General features: G+C 37.8%; 2 long non-coding RNA genes and 1 pseudogene across 2 annotated transcripts; 1 reads left to right on the plus strand and 2 right to left on the minus strand.

Annotated features, from left to right (window-relative positions):
- Positions 1-4,711: 4,711 nt before the first annotated feature.
- LOC145218750 (uncharacterized) lies at positions 4,712-6,868 on the minus strand. Its single transcript, XR_013857721.1, has 2 exons — positions 5,584-6,868; positions 4,712-5,517 (listed from the first exon to the last, which is right to left on the minus strand). It is a non-coding gene; the product is annotated as an uncharacterized LOC145218750 (long non-coding RNA).
- A 5,549-nt stretch (positions 6,869-12,417) lies between these two features.
- LOC145218758 (uncharacterized) lies at positions 12,418-16,406 on the plus strand. Its single transcript, XR_013857724.1, has 2 exons — positions 12,418-13,568; positions 14,075-16,406. It is a non-coding gene; the product is annotated as an uncharacterized LOC145218758 (long non-coding RNA).
- Positions 16,407-17,661: 1,255 nt separating this feature from the next.
- Positions 17,662-21,870, minus strand: LOC145219694 (uncharacterized; annotated as a pseudogene).
- Positions 21,871-23,177: the final 1,307 nt, after the last annotated feature.

Here is a 23,177-nt window from a genome sequence, read left to right on the forward strand (position 1 = left end):
GCAGTCAAATTTGACCACAAATTTCAAGTGTGGTGATTCTAAAATAAGAATTTCACAGAATTGTGGAAATCTTAAGGGAGAAGGTAAGGAGTGTAGCTTCAACCATACTTGTCCAATCTCTCTGGACTCACTTCGTTGTCATACCACCAAAATATCAGGGGCCTTACAATTAACGTCCTGACGGCAACTGTCCTTCTGGGGTAAATTTCAAGCGCCAATTGTGGTAAAACTCGACAACCCCGATCGCCTTGTATTTTTTTCAATGTTTCAACTTGTACATTTAATATCTACGTGAGCAATGTTCCAGACGGCTTCAAATAATATCTGTGTCGACACCAAACATGCAAATAGCATTGCCACTACAACTTTTCATTAGCTTTAGGACGCAAAAATCACCATGTAAGGTGCATATCATGCATCTAAAACAGCAGTGAAAACGAAAACCTTTTTAGTCTCTCTCCGAGGAAAAGAGTTGTAAGAATTACTGCAGGTAATTACTAATGCGTCCTTTACCCACGTGCTTACTTAAAAATGCCTCGCGTTGTTTTGAAATGATTAATCTCATGTGTTGCTCCAATCTAGCAGTTGGACAATTATGCGTGTTCTTTTCAATTTGCCCTCGAGCCTCGCAATCACCATTGACAACGATTCATGCAAATCATTGTTCTAATTTCTTTCGCTTTCGGTGTTCTTGTATTTTTCGCGCTTTGTTGTTCTGCTCCTTAACATCGACATTTAATACTGCCACTTTTCCTTTGTTTCTAGATTGATAATAACGGGTCACTGACTCGATGGCCAATGGTGGCCTTTCAGTGATCCCGTTACGCAATTGCGAATTTTCCAAATATTATTGCAATGTACTTTACTCTAATGCGTGACAAATAAAAGAATTGAATTGAATATAGGTTACATACGCTTTTATGCTCTTATGATAACTATTATGACAGAACAAATGCTATTTTTTCCGCGGAAAGCACGTCGAATGGATTCCCGAATCACAGGTTTCAGATGAAAACGAGATGGAGAAAATTTCGCTTTCGTCAGGATTGATGCTCGGAGATCTCGGGCGACACGGGGACACACATGCTTACAAAAATTATTCCGACATGTTTGTGAAGGTGCAAACAGAGTCGAGCAAACCTTTACGAAAGACGATAGAACGCAGGGTAGTATGGAAAGTCAGCAAGAGTTAAAAAGAAGAGGGTTCAAGGGCCTGCATGAGTTTGCATAGCTTTATGCAGATACTCATCTTGGACTTGTTCAGCAGTACGAAGATGGGGTCAGAGGGGACAAAACGTAAGAGAACAAAAACAGAGCGTTCAGACAAAAAGCAAGATAGTTATGTAAGAACAGATTTCAGACAAAAAGCAAGACAGTTATGTAAGTACCTGTCGCATGCCGAAAGACTGTTTGGCGAGAGGCTGCAGTGCTGACAAGTTTACACCAGATTTTTCAATGATTTCTCAAGATTATTCGGATTTGCTGCAAGCAGATGACTGGTTAGGTGATTCGCACATCGACTCGGCAATGTACGTGTTGGCACAGCAGTTTCCGAATGTTATGGGTTTACAAAGTTGTTTCTCCGAGTTTGTGAATAATAACCCGGTATACACGCGCACAAAATTGTTTGTCCAATGTACATGGAAATCACTGGGTAACTGTATCTAACATTTTTTCACTAAACAAACAAACGATTGTTGTTTATGACAGCGCCCCTAAAGCGCAGTATAGCCCTTACGATCAGTTCATTTTATCCAAATTGTTTCATGTAAACATAAACAGCTGAATTGTATTTTTCCTGGTGTTAACAATCGAAGAATTCTGGAAATTGTGGTCCTTTTTCAATGTTTGCAGCCGCTGTATGTTTTTAGGTATTCCTCTAGAAAACGTGCAAGTCGGAAAAGTGGTGTCATGGTGGCTAAAAACAACACAGTACAGAAGAAAGACTTAGTGCAACAGTGAGAGTTTTCAGATTCCTGTATTTGTCGTTCAGCTTACAACGAGGAACGTCTAGAGCAGTGGTTCCCAAACTTTTTCATTATTTTGTCAAAACGGTCCCTTTGCCATTATTTCGAGGGCTCGCGGTCCTTAAGCTGGAATGTGTATTTCAGAAAAACGAAAGTTGATTGCAGGATTTTCGCTGGTTATGCAAAATTGCGCATAATAATGATCTTTTCTAAACTCTAAAGACAGCTTGTGACATTACAGACATGACAAAAGCAGTACGATTGTGCGCGAACAATTGCATTTTTGATAGTTGTCATTCAATAAAGGCTATTGTTTAGCAATGAAGACAGCCGATTTCTAAATTCTCTTGATTTAAACTTATTCAGTGGCACAAACTGACGCTAAATAAGATTATAGAATTATACTTTATCCGCTTCGCGGTCCCCCCAAAATTGCCTCACGGACCCCAGTTTGGGAACCGCTGGTCTAGAGTGTAGCAGATGCAAAGACTGGTATCATATCCACGCTTCTGTACTACGTTTTCAGAATGTACATTGGGTATCACAAACAGTCAGTCTAAGACTGCATTGTTTTATAATCACTGACTATTAATCAGGTTAAACAAATTGGCAAGATGGGGAGTGCATTTAAAGAGCCGCAATCAAAGGCTGAAAGAGGCGCATGCGGCTCGGGAGCCGCAGTTTCGCCACCCCTGGCATATACGTTCAATTACAGACTGCCAATAAACAACATGTAAGTCGACGACAGTTTGCGTCTGTGGCCAGGGGCAGTTAGAATCAACGCAAGTTTTGGTTTTATCTTACAATTTTAATGGTTTCGATTTGCCGGTGCTTGTGTGGAGCCGTGAAACACTTGTTGCGTTCCTATCTGATGTTTTAGAACGCAACGCTCTCGCATGGAGACAGGCTCTGCGTGAAAACAGCTCCTGGATGATGTACCAGTTGGTTAATTTAACGTTTGTTTTTCAATGGGGGCTTAAATTGGACAAGCTGTCGAACTACCACCCTACATCACATGCAAATCCCGGGCACTGAACAAGACCCCGACTGGGGGTTTTACACGCGACAACTTGTGTGTCTCTAGGTCTTGTTTGCAATCTGACTGAATTCGCACAGGGGCTCAGGGTATGTCCAGTCGGTGGTTGGGGAGTAAGTATTACAAAACAACAATCGTCGAAATTTTTACGGGGTCCGTGGATAGTGTGATCCTCATGGCCTTTTGCGATAACGCGCCAGACGCACAGCCTCGGGCCAACGAGCGTTGTACAGTATATGTTTCGAATCGCGACCTGATAAGAAGCCCGACTTTTTTGTTGGTACCATGTAAATGTATCCCATTTTTAACTGCAAGAACTTGTATTTACTCTCCACCATTTCATTAACACTGTCGATCGAAATATTTCTTTTACAACTGTCACTAAACGTTTTAAGAATTTTCTTTATTTGATGCTTAATAACATCATCGGAGGCATGTAGATTGTATTTCACTGCTACCACGCAGCAGATTAAACTGTTTTACATTCCGTGAAATATGGCAATTGTGTAAAAATATACTGGGGCAAGATGCGAATGATCTGTGTATGGGCGATGAGTCAAGCCTATGGCCATAGCATGGTTGAAATGACTTGTCTTTGTCAGTCATCAGTTTAAAGGGGGTGTTGAAAACCTTGACGTTTTTTTGTCAAGGCACCGACACGATACTGTTACACGTTTGACCTGCGTCCAACGGACCCCGAAAACAGTGCTATCGCTTTGACAAGCGGGTCGGGGACAGCCCCGTGTCGCCTATTTCGCCCGGCATGTAGCTTTTCCAAGTGCGCACAACTGAAAACGTCATGAAACTGGAGCTGCAGCTCCACCATAGATAACATATTAATGCAATGATTTTTTTTAAATCAGCACTAAGTCGTGCTCTAAAGAAAAAAATTGGAAAAGAAAGCGCCAACACAAGGTAGGCAAGACTCTGTATCTTGTGGCGGCAGACGTGACGAATCTTAACTGCAATTTAGTTGAAAATGCGTTATGTCACGCCCTAGAAAATCAATCAAGCTGTATGGCCACAATCCGCTGGATGCGTAATTTACTGTTTAATTAGATTACTTTTATTGCAGAAAATTTGAAAAAAGATTATAATGATAAGAAACCAATGGACCTGGTGTTTTTTTTGTGTTGCTTTCAGAGGAGGCAATTAGTTCTATTCATCCACCATGTTGACTTTAGAATAGCAGAAAGAGTAAGTACAAAAGATTCAGTTATAAAATAAATTCACAAAATTATCTCATACCATTGTGTTCAGATGTTTCGAAAGAGAAACCGCAGAAAGCGAATACGTCTAAGCAAAGCTTGATATTCGATTTGTGCCTGAAATCCACCCATGTTGTCAAAAGTCAGTCGCGTTGCTATTAGCGCCACTCGTTTCTCCAACCTCTCAGGCCCACTTTCTTTTTACCAGCTACAGCTGCCGCGTTTTTTACCGATGCCCAGCATCGCTCCATCTGTTCCATCATTTTAGCGTATTTTCAACCGCTAGGTTTTCGCAGTTGTGTCTTGTGTTTTCGTATGTGGTTGGTTACAATGTTTGTATGTTAATTGTTGAGTTTGTGGCACCGTCTCGAAATTCGCTCAACAGGTTTTCCAGGTTCGATCCTCCTATGTTAACTTCATTTATCTACTTTTGCCTGCAATCTTTTTTAAAAAATAGGTCTTCGTCGGTGGTAATTGGCATAAATTCAAAAGCATTTACACGTATGGCCAACCAAAGGTTTATTTCTCGTTAACCATACATTATTTACAAGACAGTTGCGCGCATTAGAACGGTTTGCGTGACTTTATTTCATACGCATACGTTAGTTTGCAGGCCAGGAACATTTATCTCAGTTTCACACAAAGGTGCTGCAGATTTAAAATCACATCTTAGTTCTTTTAAACATAGCACAGCAGTAAGAGTGCATCAACTAAAGTAACAAGCTATTTTGCCACAACAGGGAGTAAAACGGAAGATCAAGTTAGTGCTGCCGAAGGTACATATGCTTTCCACACAGTTAAACACCACAACCGTTTTTTTGTCAATGAATTAATTGTACGTCGTCTTTGCTAAAACAAACGTTCCCTGATTCTGAGCGAAACATTGGAAAAACTGGTCTCTCTGAAAAGTGTGTGGCGTGCACAGGGGACAATTGCAAAACAATGTTTGGAGGATTGATGCGTAATGAACTTGGTAACAATGTGTTTGCAAAGTTAAAGAAAATGTTACGCACATCGTTGGTTGGGGTAGGGTGTCCAGCGCATATTTTAAACAACTGTATCCATTATGGAGCTGAAAGAATGAGCATCGACATTGAAAATATGATCAACAAAACATATCAATATTTTTCCATCTACACAGTTAGAACAGAACAACTGAAAGGATTCTCTGAATTTGCAGAAGTTGAATACAAAAAACTTCTTTCTCATAGCAAGACTCGCTGGCTCTCTTTATTTACTGGAATCACAAGATTGATAGATATGTTTATACTATTGAAATCCTTCTTTTTGTCCCAAGAACGTCCACCTACAATCATCAAACAATTCTTTGAGAATGAAATGAGTGAGATATACATATGGCATCTGCACTCACTAACGTCTGTCTTTCACACACATATTCAATCAGTGGAAAGAGCAAGCAACTCAGTTGTAGAAGTGCTGACAAGTTTGAATTCGATTCAAAAAATTCTTGAAGAAAGAAAGAATCAAAGCTTTATGTCCCTTAAAGTTAAAGGGCATCTTTCTCAAAAACGCACTGATGGATACGAAACTGAAGGTAAACACTTCCTTTTCGAAGTTGCTAATCTTTATGAAAATTGTTTGGAGTATTTGAACAAGTGGATGAAGCCATTAGAAGAGTTTAACAGTTTCATGTGGATGTCCTAAAATGAGATACCAAGTTGGAACACTGTTGAAATTTGTGTAGAATACCTGACAGGGAAAGGAATACAGGTAGACGATGCGAAATGTTTTGACCAAGTTTGCAATTTAAAGTCGTTTGTTCAAAGTTGCAGCAGCGATGACGAATATTGCACTGCCAGCACATGAGAAATGGTGCAAGTACTTTCAACTGTCCAAAAACCCTGCATGTTACTCAGAACAGCTAGAGATTGCACAGTTTTTCTTTGCAGTGGCGCCACACAACGCAAATGTTGAGCGAATTTTTTCACTAATGCAGAGTCAGTGGACAAAAGAAAGAAATAAGATGACTGTTGATACAATGAAAGGAATTTTAACACTTCAATACAACTTCAGAACCATGTCATGCGGGGAGTTTTATGTGTTTTTGAAGTCCCACAAGAGCTTGTCAAAGAAGATCAGATTTTCGGACAAATATGATTAAGAGAGTTTTGTTTAAAAAGTGATTTATATGTAGGCTGCATTAGTCCCCTTTTAATTTCCGTTAAAAATATGTTGTAGTAGTTCTCTGATACTTTTCGTTTTAATAAAAGTTAATGTTTAACAATGTACTTTCGAATATTCTAAATTTATTCCGTAATAAAAGAAGCAAAAATGTTTATCATCCTGCTTTCCAAAACAATTGACGGGCCTAAAGCAACACCACAGAAGTAGCATAAAAGCGTTTTCTGGGCTACCAATTTCCCTTGCATTACGTTTTAACGCCCCAAAACACTCGGTGCGATATTGTCCAAGAACCGCGCACCGGGTATGTTGAGCTATTAACAGGCTGGTGGATATTCTAGACCAGGGGTGGCCAACCTTCTACATACCATTCGGCAACTTTTTAACATACTGTGTTGGATCCGCCATAAATGTCTCGTAACCCCACATTCCATGACTACTTCTTGTATATAGAGAGAAAGAAACAACTTTTGCATGAGAAGGATAGTAATAAGAACTATTAAGTAAAAAATAACTCTGATAAACTTGATCAAATTTATTTACCTAGTTTAATGAGATTTTTGAGCCTGTTTTGATTTAGCCAGTTTTTCAATGTTCGGAGTTAACTCTTAACTGTGAGCAGCATTGTCTTCTTCAAATTTGAATCAGTCAGTCGCGACCTTGTTTTGCTTTTAACTAGTTTCATGGCTGAAAATGCTTGTTCACATCTGTATGTCGTTCCGAAACGACATATAAAACTTTGAGCAAATCTTCTCAGTTCTGGGAAATTTTCACTAGGTAATGATCGCCAGAACTTGATCATGTCAGATGCATTTGGGACTGAGGAAAACTCTTCAAATTTAATTTTCAACGACAAATTTGCTTTCAAGTCAATTAGTTCCATTTGCATACTACTTCTTCACATTTTACTGCATCTTCATTATTTGTTGTTCACCAAGAGAAAATGGGTTTATAAAAACAAGCATGCAGTTTTCTTCTTTGTGAAAATCATGAAAACGACTTTCAAATGACTCTTGAACTAACTTAATTTTTTCTATATACTTTGTAAAATTGTCATTATCAGCAATACATTCACTCTGTTCTTTCAAACGTGGGAATTGGGTCAAATCCTGATTTCTCAGCTGGGAGACGAACATATTTAGCTTTTGTTCTTGCCCCGCACTTTCAAATTGTCATTGCCAAAACAGAGACAAATTATGTTGTCGATAAACCTCATGAACAGTTCCGTCTTTTTGATAAAGCACGCTGTTTGAACGTAAAAATTATCTCCATGCTTAAGAATGGCATTTTCCAAGCATAGGAGTGTAAGTTTGATGAGGCTTTCTATGCTGCGCTAGCTAAGGTTGCAGAGAGCAAGAGATAACGCTAAATAACAGAAGACGCTCTGTACTGCCACGCGTACCACTTTTTGCAGAACAACTAATTTGATCGAATCATATTTTATTCAGAAGAATAATATTGGCCTACTAAATACCACTAAAGCACCACAACGAAATTTCATGAGATCTTCGTTTACTGTCCACCAATTGGTCGATGCGCGGTGTAAACTTGCAACTTGCAACAAATGCAAAAGTTTGTAAATCATTGAAAACAATCAAACCACATTTCAATTGGGAAAAAAGGATATTTTTTGTACGGCTTTGACACGATGACAAACAATCCAACTATTTCTGAATTCAACCTTTTTCAATAGTAGGTCGTAAGAAGAAGTAAACAATGACCTTCTTTATCATGAAAAATTGCTGCTTTACAAATTATGCCGCAGGCGTAAACTTGCAGCGCATCGAAAGTCATTTCCAGGCGCACCTAGTCGGTTTCAAATTTTTGACTTGATGATGATCATCGTGACGGAAAATATCTGCTCACATTCCTATGCACTACTACTAGAGTTTCTTTCCCGGGATCCCAGACAATTTCAGCAAAAAAAATTATCCCGGGATTTTGAAGGCTTTATAAGTTGCACTCTGCAACCAGAGGTGCAACAACCACACAGGGTTTCCGTGAATTAAAGGGTTCCCAGAGAGTTCTTGTAACAATTCAAACAAGAAGGATAAATAGTTCTGTTGTTGCGAACAGTACAACAGTGTTATAACCCAGGGTACGCAAAAGTTTGGGACTGACTATCGGAAGTTCTTTAACAACTAACGCTCGTGTACTCTGATCGGCAGCAAACCCTTCTTTTACATTTATTCACGTTCAACCACACGTACTCAAAACGACAAACAAACAATCCAGCACTACTTTTCAGTTATCTCTATATTCTATCTTCTTCTATGTATATTATTATGGTTAGATAGCGGCGCTTATATATCATGCGTTACAATTATTGAACGAAAAGAGGCGTTAATTCGCTGTGACGATTTCCTTGAGATAAACAATGGACACTGCAACGGTTAACGGCGCACGATAAAAATTGGCACATGAACACAATAGCGCCTGGAACGATAGACTCCAGACGTACAGAAATTGTCCGTTATGCGTGATAATTGGGTCGTGGGATATTGTCATGGGGCGGTCTAGAATATTTGTGACACTCACCAACCGACTACAAAATCGAGAACTGATTTCAATTTAAAAAAATATTTTTAGTTTTAAAAAAGATTTTGAAAAAAATTTAAAATAAAGCTCGACGGCGGCCTCGTGAACATATTGCATTGATGCTTTGCCGGCCCACTAAAAATAAAATTATAAATTTAACAAAAATCGAATAAAATCCCGAGATCCTGGGATTGAGGTTGTTTTTGTCCCGGAATCTCGGGATAAGCCAAGGTGGCAAATTTGAGAAACCCCAATTACTACGAAGCATACATAAACCACCTCTTCATACGTAACCGTTATTAAACATTTATTTTTAGCTTACAACACTAGCATTATTCAACGCTATTTGTAGTTTATGCTATAAAATAGTAGATAATATCTATGAAGAGCAATCATTTGACATAATTAATGCCCATTGTCCCACACCATTATACGGCTCATCAAAGCAATTGCACTGTTAAAAAATGTACTGTGAAAACTTCTGGCAGCTTTTTTTATGGCACATTTTGTAGATTTTGCTGTGGAATCCCAAGTAAATATATATGTGCATTCCCTTGTTGTATTTTTTTTTGGTTTACATGTCTGTATACGTAATTTTTACGTAACCTGGCCAGTAAAACTTACTGGGTAACCCGGCTGTTAAATTTACAGGGAAAAGTCCTGGAAGATTTTTTTACTGACCAGTTTGTCAATTCTACTGCATTGCAATACAACACGCTTCAAGAACTGTGTTTTATTGGTGCAAAAATCCAGAACATTATTGCTTGTATTCCTGCATAATGTTGCTTTTTTGAAAACTTTTGGATGTATCTCGCAACTTTTTCATTTTTTTGAAGTTTTGCTTCTGGGTGCATTGCTTTCCACAAAATATCTACACATACAAAAACATAACATTCATTATAATTTTAATTAAAAACACAATAGATTTTACACATAAAATCAAACTATGCTATGTTTTTTTTTATATAACATAAAAAATTTAACAATAAAGACCTCAAAATACTTCACAAACACATCAAAACCTGTTGTTAAAAGCAGCATGCCCCTGGGTTTAAAAGAAGAAAATACCCCACCTGACCATACAGACCTATGGCTTCTGCACTTAATGTTTGGTAACCAAACAAAACAGCATAAACATAGTGTACACTTACTTTTGCATGAACTCCAAAGTTGCCAATGCACTTTTTGGATACTCAATATTGAATATGAAGTAGGTGGCAATACAGCATGACAATGCAAGAAAGGTCACTGCAAGAAATTACCATGTTTTTTTCAACAATGACCTTAAAATTTGTGGCAATGGCTGACATGTCCCTAGAATAAAAATGTTTGTACTTAAAACATACACATACATATAAAATGTATATTGCAAACTCACCAATTGCTATAACATAAGGAGTAGTTTTCCAAAATGCAAATCTCCTCATACTTCACACAAAACAATGTACATTCCCACTTTGTACTAATTGACCTGATTTTTACTGAAGAAATAAAGAATAAAGGATATTGTACATCTTTAAACATTTATCAACAGGACATTGAATTTTAAAAACATCGTATTCGACAACTTCTTTTATGCAATCAAAACCTTTCCCACATATTTCTACACTACACACTGAATTTGAGTCCATTGTTGAAAATTTAGCTTTAATCAAAAAAGATCTACAGTTTTGTCAAAAAGAAATCTGCAGCATTCTCTGCATACAGCAACTGTAAACACCGTACAAAATAAAGTCTAACATTAATCCCAAAAAAGCAACACTATCTGCATCTACCAGCAGCAACCTACACTCGCTAAGAACCTCCACGGCCGCCGGATAAAAGCAGTCTGCATTTTAAACGATTCTGATTGGATAACGCATTCATCCATATCAGAACATGCTTGATTTACGGTCACGTGGACATAAAAACTTACGTTTCGTGTCCGTAAAAGATTACGTATGTTTTTCCTGCAAAATTTACGAGTTTTTTTACAGTGTGTGCTTCTTGTTGACAATTGACATAACCTGTATTTTGAAGATTGTAATGATACGAAACAACAGGAATAGTTACGTAACAATAAGAAGAAGCTTGGAGATTTTTTTGTAAACAAAACCATATAAACAAAATATAAATAAATCCAGGCTTTTGTGAAAAAAATGGAAGCTACTCGCGTACCACCGGAAAAGCCTTCGCGTACCACAGGTTAGAACCCCTGGCCTAAGGCCCTGTGAAGCCCTTTTAAGTAGCGAACGTCATAATCACGATTCGATCGTATACATGTAACACTTAGTATATTTTTTTAACGGAAACGAATGAAAAATGGTATAATAGAAAAGTCTATACGTCTATTTTTTTCGAAAATTCCACAATCACGTCGTCGTAATTTAATTTAATATCGCGAGGAATAATTAAAGAGGCAAGGCCATTCAATCGAGGTTCACCCATAGTAGAACGCAGGTAATTTTCGATGTACTGAATGAACGCTCACTCGATGCGAAAAGTCGCAAATATTTGCAGCAATTTCAAAATGCAGGGAAATGTCTTCAGTTCACTTACTGCTTTCAAAACATCAATTATATTTGTTGGTTTGACTTCTCGGTGCTTACAGTGGTTTTTCGCTGGAAATTGCAAAAAAGTTGGACTCACATACCGCCCTCACTACAACTTTAAGCATTGTGATATTGATGGCTTCCATCAGCTCATTTTGAGCAATGTGGGAAATATACTGCGCAAGCTTCGGTTATATGGCGTTCGAGAACCGTGTCGCCAGATTGGACCATAAGCTGAAAGGAGAGCTCGAAAGTTTCCTTGAGAGTAAAGGTTTTCTGAGTCAAGTGCCATTTTGCCGCTGTCTCTGTGGCCACGGAACGCCAACCCCAGTCTTCCGATATGTCGTATACATTCACTGCGCAAGATGAGACGTCAAACAACCATCTTTTCCAGTTAAATGTGTATATTTTTGCAAAAGAGTTTTGACTAATCGATTTAATTTGACTCCCGCGCATCTGCTGAGGAGCAAATATAACACAATACCTGCAGAAAAGTCCTTTCTTTAATTGTGAAAATGCAAAGCATTCGTAAAACCCGCTGATGTGCTGCTTTTCAAAATATTTTTTTCACCTTCTTTGCGTTCGGAAAATAGCCATACAAAACTTTCAGATGGAGAGCAAACATTGTCAAGTAGTTCCAATCGCTTCCTGTCATCAATAATTGGTGTAATGGCATGTCCACAGCTAATGGCGAAATAGCATCCGAAAGTAATTCAAAAGTCTTAGGAGATTTGTTACCCTGGCTTGTCGAGGCTATTTCTGTTTCTGAATTTTCCGAGGCCAGTTTACGTTTTGGCAAAAAAAAAAGGTTGGGTTAACAACGCTTTGGACGTTGTTTATGAAAGGATTCATGAAAATGATGATGTGGCAGCGGAAAAGCCAATAAGACCTCGCTTAAGGCAATAGTCGTGCCATCGCCTCTTGGGTTGTCCGATAATCATCTCCACTTTTTCCATTCTGGGAATAACTGGTAAGTGTTCTTCAGTGCGTGGTTCCCTCAAAAAAGAAAACTCTGGTTTTAACTGGTATTTTCGAAGTCAGTAACTGCGCGCAAAAAGTCGTAGCGGTAAATGTCCTGAAATTGCTTTAATACCATATCCTCAGGTCAGTGGACAAATAGTTGGTGTTCTGTTACTACTACTACTGCCTTAAGCACGTGGTTAATACTATCCGCGATATTGTTGGTTATAGCACATTGTTGAAACGCAGCAAACGCTTCTGTTACAAACTTGCAGGAGTGTTGAATGAAATCGCTTTTCAAATTTGATCAAAATAGATTTTAAATGAGTGCGACCATCTGCTTGGAAGTACCACGTACAGTTATTGTAACGTCGTCTTTTCGGGATAGAGCGCGAGTCCCGGAAAGACTTCTATCGTGGGATCGAATGCGACCGCAGGCAAGATTTTTGTGGATTGTTCCTTGCCATATGGGAATGCTTGGGAGACCATTATCACGTCTTTAGTAGGCCTGGCGTACTATGAACGTCGTCTTTTAGGACCTTTTCATTATTTTTTCCCACCATGTGTTTTAATCCACCTCTCCGACTTCTTGTAACATGTGATTTGTGCAAAAAACATTCACATTTTACCTGCCAGTAACCATTGGCATATTTTTTGCTTTTGGGACACCAATGGCCGGAAAAATATCATAAAAAATCCCTGTGGTACTTTAAAAACAAATTCTTTCGTGTAACGTGAGCGCCACTGGAAAAAATGAGAACATCCTGCATTTTGACGAAAAGTTCGCCAGGCAAAACGTGTTGTCACAGGAAACCACATGCATTTAGATCGGGATTCGCGTTAAACTGCCAAGTCTGAATAAATTGTCAATTGACGTACAAAGGTCCTCGTTTGAATTGCCACTTCCAGGGAAATATTCGTCGCTTGAAAACTTTGATGCATTGTACTAATATTTTCGCATTGCTTTATGTCTCGTAGTCTATCGACCGGCATTCGAAGCTGATCATCTTCATACTTTGTGTATGTATTTGGTCATAAACTCTTTTGGACTTTCGAGTTTGATAAGAGTTGGAAGATAAACTCCTGTTTTCTTTTTTTGCGTTTCCGTGTGTAGAGTGTATATGAGTTTCTTCTTTTCCAAAGCAGTGGACTAAACATCATGGTGGATCTTTGTTGGAACTTTCGGGTAAAAGAGTAAAATGTCTCTAAACCGCCGACGAAGTTTCGTTTTTTTGCCACCAAGAATTTTCATTTTGTAATACTGGCGGGCGATTCCCAACTTGTCATTTTTATGACGACCTTCGCCCAAAAACCTGTACTGGTCACATTTTAAATCATTTGTTTCGTTTGAAAAAAAATCCACCACATGTTAGCAGCCGGAACATGTGAGATGTCCACGGGATAAATCCAGTCAGTTTTATTTCCATTTCAAATGCTTAGTAAAGATTCACAGATTTCAATCACATATGTAAGTTGAAAAACAGTGCATGAATTATTAGAGAAGTCCCTTAAAATTGCTTAGCATAATTCAACTATAATATCGCAACATATCCTTTCAATTTACACACAGAAGTTAATGATGCTTCTGCGTGGCCATGAACACAAAGGCTAATCGCGACAATAGCGCGAGGTGACAGCAGTGCACCGTAAAACATTATGACGGTTTACTATTGGGGTCTTTTTTTGCTTTAGTGATACCAACATCCTGGCTCGAAGCTTTCTCAGTCCGTTGTGGTTTCCACATCATCATTGTTGTCAGAAAACTCATCATCGAACTCTTCCGGTAAATTTGGATGTTCTTTCAACGTTTACAAGTCATCGGAGTGTCGACGTGTCGTCAGCAATTATTCAACGAGGATTTTTGTATATTACATCGCACACAGCAAAATCGAGGGCATGAGCACAGCCAAACACGTGGTTTGGAAAGTCCGAACCGAGGCCACTAAGATGTTTGGTAACAAGTTGGAGATTTCAAAAGATAAACTCTCCTTAACCTGTACCATACCCAGACTCCAAAATGTTTTGCCTCACGCATGAACATTAACATAACTTCTGTTTCTAGTGGATGTGTACTACTCATCCAGCGTTAAGCTGAAGCGTTCTAATTTACGAACACGCACGAAGTTGGCCTTCCATTTACAATTTTTTTTAATACTTGCTTGCACACTTATTTTCTGACTGCGCACGATCGAGACACCTGCAAACTACAGACCACGTTGAGTGGATATTGCGTTTTACTACCGAACGGGCCTGGAAATTATTGCACTTACATACCGTTCTAGAGGATTTATCCGCAGGACAGTTCACAAATGATTGCTCGTATTGTTTTAACGAAACCACCTTCTTTAAGTGGCTCATGTTCTCAACATCATTCGTGTCACAAATATATGTCTTGTCAATTTTGTTTTAAAATGGGCTAAAAATAAACACACGCAAACTATAAAATCAGTCGTTATGGTTTAATGGTCATTTAAAACAGGGCTACTACGCAAACCTTCTTGCTCTGCGCCCCATTTTTAAACAGAAATTTCTACGCGACCCCTTGATGGATAGCCCAGTGGTGAACGACCTTTTCGCTATCGCAGATATTGCAGATATTTATTTTACCAATGGCCGTCAATTGCCTGTTTGCTTGTGTTTTAAAATTACTGTTGTAAAGAAATACTTGGCCTAAAAAGCCGAAATTAATTTCTAACTTGATACACAGATTGTCAGTCTTAGCTTTTATGACGTCATATTCTATATAGTGATGTTGTGGTATCTGCTTTTTCGCATTGTTCGCACACAATAGGCATAAAAGATGTGGGCGCATATGGCTACTAGGCTGGTAATCATTGTTTAAGTTCCACAAAATGTGTATAGAACAGTTTGAAAATCAAAAATGTTTGACAACAGTGTTTTTATTTACGTCACGGCCGCCAGTACATACATTTTAATAAACATGTTCATTGCCGCACAAACTCGTCTCTGTCGCCGCAAGGTTCTGCACCCCTGGTATAGCCTATACACGTGAATGATGTTTGAGCAATAAATGTACGTACGTATACCATTTATTGTGACAATGACATAATAACGCACGATGTTTCATGACCCCAAAAATATATTCCGCGACCCCAAGGGGAAGCCCTGATTTAAAAGACACCAAACAAACAAAAAAACATCTTGCGCCATTTGTTGCCCAACGGTATTACTTATTTCCATTTTAGGTTTAACTTCAGCACACAAAAATGAAAAATCAAAATCAAAACTTCTTCGTTCTTAAATCGAAGTTTTATCCTAACTAATAGGTTTCAGGTTGCACCAAAAATTTACAGGAAGTCTGCTGGAGAGACTGACTTCTAAACGACGTCGTAGTACCCTTTTGTCTTTTACCAAAACTGCAGGTAACGGGTCCGTGCATTCATAAATATTGGTTGCTGTACTGGTTCGACAGTCACAGCATGACAAGACGAGCTTTAAAGCCGTCTGAAGCACCTTAGATATGGAAGACAAAGAAACAACAAGGTACAAATTCGTCAAGGGCCATAAATTGTTTCAGATTCATACCAGGCTGTAGGAAAGTAATACACAAAGATGCGGATCAAATAAGTAAATTGTTTGCGGCATAAATATTGATTTAATCTGTACCTTATGGCAACGCCTTCGTACGATGTTAAAGGTGTCGAAGCAACGATTTAGGCCCGAGAAAGGGTTAGTCACCAGATAAAGATGTTTTTTCGCGCTATTGCTTTCGTAGAACACAAACTAGTTGACATAGAGTTGCAATTAAACTGCAGAATTTGATCTATGCGCTTACGGATTCCAGATTCTACAAATCATTCCGGTCTATTTGCGATCTCTAATCAGTATTCTTTTCTAACCAATGCAAGAAAGTGGATTTTACGGGTACGCTAAAAAGGGGGGAGTTCCTTTACATTAACGCACGTCTACTCGGATTGGCAAAAACAACTTTCATTTTAAACATACAACGAAACACTATACGTAAAAATCATACAAGTATCAATTGTCAAAATCAGTAAGCAGATTGTTAAACTCAGCTACATTTTGTGCATCCATGTTGTTATACAACATTTTAAACATGAATCAATTGCAGCAAATCCCATCTTTGTATAAGTTTGAACGAATGCGAACTAAGACTTTAAGCATCTTTACTCTATCCGGTTTCTACTTTTTGTTTTAATGGCAGTAACTAAATAAAAACACGTTCAACAACTACATTGCTTGTGGGTTTCGACGTGCAATTTAGGGCGTATATGCCTAATTTATTAAATACAGATACATTTCGTCCATCCATGTACTTTAAAATTCCAGTCAAAAATTTCTGTGTTGCTCTTCTATTTCTTCAGTTAGCAAACAACTTACATTGACCAGTCTGACTTAAAATACGATCTGGGTGTAGGTGGTCTAACTTTCTTAAAATGTCCGTGGCCTCCGTTAGCCTTTTGTCTATCAGTTCAATGGCTTCCATTAAAACAGCCTTGCAGCGATACTTAACATCGTTTACAGCCGATGTCAAACCTGGTTGATTTTTAATAGCTCCACACAATCAGCTAAAAATTTGGCACCGAAATCCCTTTGAGAAATAGGCATTAAAACCCAATGTTATTGAAGCATCTTGATCGTAAGCTTTTGTGATGAATATGTAGAATCGTGTGCATCTCATGAGGTTCACTGTCAGTTGCTAGGAACGCTGAGTTGACTTGCTCAAACTCGGAAACAACAGGTGACAAAAAATACAACCTGATAAGAGAATTCAAACATACTGCAGAGCTGTCTTATATGTAGCAGACATATCCGCAACCAGCTGAACACTGTTGAAATAGGCCTGGAGCTCAAACCTGTTGGTTAAAATGTTTCCACAATTTACCCCCATACCAACCATCTCGTCAGTGGAAAACCAAACTGGGTTATGTCCAAAATGTGTTTGTTGAGAAAACGGCGAAAAATTTTTTATCTTGTACAAAGTACTTTTATATTCCACAGTTTACAACCTATTGTTTTCAAACTTGGTATAATTCAGAACATTTATGTAGTCTGTCTGACCAATTTTGTTTCATAATCCTAATGCGCCCCCATTTTTTTTGACCCCCCCCCCCCCCCCCCCAATTGGAGACAGCCCAGTTTAAATTTCATTTTTTCTGAATGTAAATGTGACATAACCCATAACATTAAATGACTATTATGGTGCAAGATGTAATTTTCATGCATGTGTATTAGATTTTTTTATTAAATTATTGTATTTCAGGAATAGCTAGTGCTTGGTAATTGATGTTTCTTTTTTATTCTTCTTCTACATTAAGGGCATGGAAAAATGGATGGAAGTGTGGTGGTATTAAGTTTTTATCACACAGTTTGGAAAGGTCCCTGAACTTTTCCTTGGAAATTCCTAGCTCTTTGTTGTATAGTTGTGGCAAAGAAATCATTTTAACCTGATTCAAAGAAAAGGCTGTTTTTCTGAAATTACACACTGCTGAAATTCGCTGTCTGTATAACTGTACTAAAAAAATAATGGCTTTTCCTTGAGGAATTTCATTGACATCACTTTTGACCAATACAATTTCTCTCCTGCATTTTTTCCTACATCAATCTTCAAAGAGTTTTTCCACACTGGATGAAACCATGGCAAACTTTTTGGATTTTTAAAATCACTGACAGAAGTGTAATCAAAAACCTCAACTTTAGGTGTATGCTTTTGGAACGACATTGTTATTGCAGTTTGCCACTGGTCAGTTGTGAAGATTGTTATGTTTTTTGTCGCAGTTTCTATTACAGAGTGTGCATTATCATTCTCATTTTGAGAATGTCCAGTGACTAAAAAATTTAGAGTAATTTCTGTAATATTTAAAACAATGCTAGCATAGGATAACATCACAACAACTGTTCTATTATTGTTCTGGCCACCACATCTGTCAGAAAAAATGAACAACCTCTTTTCCCAAACTATTTAGGCCTTTCAAATATTTGAAAACAGCTGTGGACACCTCACAAGATCCTTTTTTTGCTTGAGTTTCGTTCCACAGAAAACATGCAGTTTCCATTGAATTTATATCTGTTATTGTAAAATTGTAGTTTCTTAACCTTTGTGAATAATAAAAAGATGATGTCTGGCCAAAAGGGCATAGGAGCGTTTTTTTGAAAGTCAAAGGCTGCTACTACTGTATTTGCACTTTCCTTTAAACAGGATTTAAACTGCCTTGCATGTTCTTTTTGTTTAATGTGATTTTCATGACAGATAATTTGATCCTCACTTCTAATGTTTTCTGGTGTGCTGTCAAAGCCGGAGCACAAATCACAAATATCCTTTTTCGGTTTCTTCATTTCCAGATTGAAGCGAGTGGTAAATGTTCTGCGGTAAAAATCATATGTCTAATGGTTTTCATACCTTTTTCATTACACCATGCTATATACATGCGATGCATTTCTTTAACCGATAGCTCTTCTGGCAAGTACTGCCAAGCGGAGTTTTTCCTAACATAATGCGATTAAACTGTTAGGAATTGTTCAATATGTTCGATAACACGAGCTTCCCTTTCTTCTCAAGCACTGTTGTGACTCCCCCTTTTTACACGACCATCGGTTGACACAGTTCCACTTTCAGTTGTCCTGCCTAAAGCTGTTGTGATTCTCTTCTTATTGATATTGAGTGTGTTGACAAAGAAACTTGCCAAACCTTTATACACTTACGACTCCCTTCACTTCACACTTTTTGCTGTGGCGCGGAACCTTGTGCTTTTCTTCGGAACACTACTAACAAATTTTGTAATAAAGGAGCGTTGCAAATTTATATCTTTTAAATCCCAAAAGTCTTCATTCATTTGTTTCCTCACATCTTCTGTAAATGATTTTGAACATTGCATTCTGCATTCACAGGTGGGTCCTGGATTTCCACAAGGTGCACTATATTCATTTACAGGACAGCCAAATTACCCACTACATTCATTACCCACTGTCTTTCATTACGTTTGTGCTTTCTATTTTGAAGCACATTTGGTTTCCTTGCATCCGAGCCCAACTGGCTAAATTCTGTCGCGGACATTTTTGTAACATACTTCATATTCCATAGAACAGAAGAACCTATGCAATTGATATCTGCATCAAATGATACCCACTCACGGCAGCTCTTTTTAAAACAGTGCATATAAAAAACCTTTCATCACCTTTCTGCATAATGTGTCCATGTACTGTCTGACTACCATCTGTCTTGGAAAACTTTGCTTCAAAAACTTCCTACTTCTTCTGTGAGAGATGTCTCACTTGCATCTTTTTCAATACTTGTGGTGGCTACATCATCTTTCACTGAGCTTTCGGTACTGTCACTTTTAGGGATTTTCCTACATTTTTCTTTTTTTGACACTTCTGGTATATATTCGATGTCGCTGCCATCAGAGAAAACATCAGATTCGCTAACACTCTGATTCTGTTTGAACTGGAGTAGCACTACAAGTGTCTTCTAAAAACAACTTATGAGTTTCAATGCTGCTCTTGCTATCATCAATTTCCCAGTGAACAATCCATTTTTTTCCAGTCTTCCCTGTAACCTTTCCATATAAACGAGCATCTCTCCAGTTTTTCCCAAATTTCTAATAAGACCACCTGTCCTCTGTTACACTGGTATTTGCATCAAAATGCCAGGCATCTGTTAACACTGCCGAATTAATTCTTGTGCGATGCATCTCTTGCTTGACCTTATACACCTAAGTTAATATTATTCTTTTCAATAATATAAGTACACTTTATAAATACTTCACATTTCAACTGAAAAAAATTGGTATTCCCACCACTCATAAGTTCCACTAAATAATTGTAACATGTAATTTCTAAATAAACTGTTTAAAAGAATAACAAAAACTAACTAACAATTAAATTTCACAGACACCTTTCTTGAAGTTTAATTTTTAAAGGTGTATGCCTTTAGTTGCAGTGCAGATCCTGTTAAAAATTTGAATTCTAAAGGGGTCTATGTCCAAAATGTTTGGACATAGACCCCCGTATTGTATTCAAAGCAACCATTGAAAATGGACATAGCTGCTATCTGCTTAATCTTATAAGATACACAGACAGTAAGAAAGAGCTATGTCCAAAACTAAAGAATATGCAAAAAAGTGAAAAACCTCAAAAATGGACATAGCCCAGTTTTGTTTTACACTGACGACTTGCATCCGTTAAACTTATTACCGGTAACACAATAAGGAGGTGACAACATCACGCGGCCAAGAAACAGCTTCTTAGTCTGGCTTTCCATGGAATTTTAGTCTTCCATGTTAAGACTAAAATTCCACTTCTTGTTTTGGATATCAAATTTACGTCCACAAGAGTGACTTTCCTGCAACTTGAAAACACAGTTTTATTTACATTGGGTAACGCAAATTTGTGACGTACGTGCCACAACAGTACGTGAGAAAAAAAATGTTAGTTAACCCGATGGCAACGAGAACAACAAACAATTATCATCAACAACCGTTTGTTCATTGAGACACCAGAAATTAAGCAATAAAAAACAAAACAAACTTGGTTAGGCGACAAAAAATAGAAGAATAAAGCCGTGGCCTTTACTTCCTACCAAGGGTAGTTGTGCTTGGGCCCCCTACCAGCAGCGTAGGAGCTACGAAACATGGAAAAACGTTTCTTGACAACAGAGTGTCTTCGAAGAGAGTGCAACAATTGCGTCATTCTCAGTTAACAGAGACATATGGAGAGACGATCATGATGCTTTCGGGCTTCGGGTGAATTCCTGACCAGCGACACTCCGATTCATTGATCAATTAACAATTCCATTTTCAAGTTGGGCAACCTTTTTTTCATTTCTGCCTCCCAAGAAGAGTCCACATGAAAATCGTTGAACCTTCATGATCCACTTTAGTAATGATAGTGTTTAAATCTTCATCTGGCATGAACTCGCAGATGTACTTGGGTACAAACATCTTTCGCAACACTTGATGTTGTGAGAAGTAGAGTAGTTGGTTCCTTCTTTAAATAGTCATTGTTTTGGAGAACTAATTTTACGAGCAAAGTTGTTGTGTTTTCATTTATTTACAATGCACACCAAAGGAAATAAAAGTATTTGACCATTAGTTAGCAACAAACTTACTTTTAACCATCCATTTTAATTGCTTTTTTGGAAAATAATCATCAGGGTGAAGCTTGTCAGAGATCATTTGCTATGTATTTCGGCTATGACGACATCTTGTACAACAGTGGCGTCACGAACCACAACATTTCTTTGCATAAAACAACTCTTTTCAACAGCATTCCTTCATATGCCATTTTCCCGATAGATCCCATAACTTGGCAATACAGGCTACATATTACATGCATGTTCAGTTTCAAAGCGATCAGTAGATTTTAAGTTCTGCAAATATAGCATCGAATTCAATAAACATTACCAAACCACATTAGCAACGAACTGCGAGACTTTAAGCAACAAGGCTTACCGGAATAATACAATTATTTACAGCAACAGCACCTAGGCTGACGACGGTGGAATCCATGGTGTTCAAATTAAAAGAAAAAACAGTCTTTATGGCTGTCATGCACAGCATTGAAGTTTTGGTTTGTTGTACCTTATAAGGACTGAATTAATGAATGTACAATGTTATGTTATTGTTTGTGTGGGGAAATCTATTTTTTTTACAGAAAAACAAATCTATCCTTAAAAAATGTTTGTGGTCGAAGAATTCATTGATGAAAGAACTGTTGAGATAACTCACTCAACATGGATCAAACCTGGCAGTGCCCCGGTAAGCAACTCTTAAATATCACTAGTTGTAGCAAGAGTAAAAAAATCGGTTGATTCAATGTTTTTGGCCCCGTTCTGGAGCCAAACAAAACGCAAAAAAGGAGAGAAGCCTGATCCACAAAACTGGAGTCAGCACAACATAAGAATACTCCATCATACTAATGTTTGTGAACACATACACACCATACAGTTTTGCTTTTAACTATAAAATATTACACAAGGCATCTGTTCATAAGCTGAATCGGTGAATGGGCCAAATATTTGAGCATGTTGCATTTTCAGGGGGTTAGGGCTATTAATTTTTCTCATTAAACATTATAAATGTTCTTTGAGTTAGTGATTTATGGTACTTCTCATGTAATTATAATGTGTTGTTGCTCTGTGTTTTTAAAATAATCATCATAAATTACAGTTGACTTTAACCAAGCAATGAGGAAGTAGTGCAATCGTGCAGAGGAAACATCAAACTTGGACTCCGATGAAGATAAAGATATAAAAACAAGAAAGAGGCCAGCGCGATTTTTGTTTAATGAAGGTCAGATAAGCTTATTTTACTTTTTGCTAAACAAAGTATATGTAATTTATTTTTTTACTTTTTGTCAAGCATATAAATCTAAAAATAAGTTTGATAATAAAACACAGTACAAAAGCCGGTTATCTGTAACACAAAAAATACATATTTTTTTTATTTTGATGTAGTAGATAATTAAAACCAAATCACTTTCCTTGCCAAACTCATGGTTTCATGATAGTAAAGCAAAATTTAATAGTCTGTGTTGCTTATGTTTTGCATGCAATATTAAGATGAACCTCAAGTCCCAGACGAAGGTGAAAAAGGCTCCTTCTCTGGTGTGATTTTTTTGTATTTTTGCTATGTCTACAAATTATACATCACATAACCGACAACTGTGTTGTAGAAGCTGAATCGTCAAACTAAAAGGCAAAATTAAGGTGAGTTATTAAGGCAATGGCAATTTTGCTTGATCTAAAGAATAGTGATCATTGTAAATTTGTGTCACAGACTTTGAAGAACAAGAAACTGAGGATCCACCACAGCCT

Source organism: Phallusia mammillata, chromosome 3 (genome assembly GCF_965637545.1).
Source record: "Phallusia mammillata chromosome 3, kaPhaMamm4.hap1.1, whole genome shotgun sequence".
NCBI classification, from domain to species: Eukaryota; Metazoa; Chordata; class Ascidiacea; order Phlebobranchia; family Ascidiidae; genus Phallusia; species Phallusia mammillata.